Here is a 1,530-nt window from a genome sequence, read left to right on the forward strand (position 1 = left end):
TCCTACTATAGAGTTTTTTTTTTTTTTTTAAATTAAATAACTTTTTATTGACAGAACCTATGCCAGGGTAATTTTTTACAACATTATCCCTTGCACTCACTTCTGTTCCGATTTTTCCCCTCCCTCCCTCCACCCTCTCCCCAAAGATGGCAAGCAGTCTTATACATGTTAAATAGATTACAGTAGATCTTGGATACAATATATGTGTGCAGAACCGAACAGTTCTCTTGTTACTCAGAGAGAATTGGATTTAGAAGATATAAATAACCTGGGAAGAAGAACAAAAATGCAAACAGTTTACATTCATTTCCTAGTGTTCTTTCTTTGGGTGTAGCTGCTTCTGTCCATCCTTGATCAATTGAAACTGTTAAATTATAGCTTACACAATGGAAATTCTAAGTGGAAAAAGAATTTCCAAGTGGAAAGAGAAAATAATCAGTTACATTTTGGAACATTAAATTTCAATTCTGATGAATATGACTTTCCAACAATGAGATGACTGATGTCAATTCCAATGATCTTGTGATGAAGAGAACCATCTACACCCAAAGAAAGGATTGTAGAAATCGAATGTGGATCACAACATAACATTATCACTCTTTTTGTTGTTGTTTGCTTGCATTTTGTTTTCTTACTTTTTTACTTTTTTTTTTAATCTGGTTTCTCTTGTGCAGGAAGAGAGTTTAATAAATGTGTTTGTACATATTGGATTTAACATGTATTTTAACATGTTTAAAATATATCGAATTGCTTGCCATTTAGGGGAGGGAGTGGGGGGAGGAGGAGAAAATCTGAAACAAAAGGCTATGCAACTTGTCAAATTATTCATGCATATGTTTTGAAAATAAAAAGCTTTATAAAAATTTTTCCAAGTACCTTCTAAGAGAAGAATCATAGTAAACGTTAGCTAAGCTGTATGTACTTATTTAATTTTATTTATCTAAAATTAAAAATCCTAATATTTTGTTTCTATATGAAGTTCTCAATGCATACTGTTACTTCGATTTAAAAATTGAGGGGCTACCTAATATTCCCATCATCATATAATCCTTCTGGCTTGGATTGAACATATCTAGGTTTTAGAGACACTGACATCCTGTAGGGGAAAGAAAATAATTTATTCTGATTTCTATAAACCTTATGGAGGGGGAGAAATTTAAGGGATAGATTCTTGATGGCAGACCTTAAAAACACTGATCATGTGGTAAGTGAATCAAGTTTGTTAAAGAGTCAGGCATGTTGATAGTTCTCTTCCTTCTGTTATTCTCCAGCAACCCCTATTGCAGATGGGATTATTTTTTCATATGAGTGATCCAGTAAGCTAAACTTGCCAACCAATGAATTCAGTGGCACTGATTTACTACCTCTAAGTTTAGAAACCTTTAGATTCATTGGAACTTGGGATAAAGTCCTTCTTGCTCCATTCATATTGTAGTTTAGTGAAGTAGTGAAAAATTCTTAACTCACAATCACCTTTCATTAGGCACTGAAAAAGATTAGTGACTTGTGTAGTTCTTTTAAGCTAGAGAA

Source organism: Sarcophilus harrisii, chromosome 3, assembly GCF_902635505.1.
Source record: "Sarcophilus harrisii chromosome 3, mSarHar1.11, whole genome shotgun sequence".
NCBI classification, from domain to species: domain Eukaryota; kingdom Metazoa; phylum Chordata; class Mammalia; order Dasyuromorphia; family Dasyuridae; genus Sarcophilus; species Sarcophilus harrisii.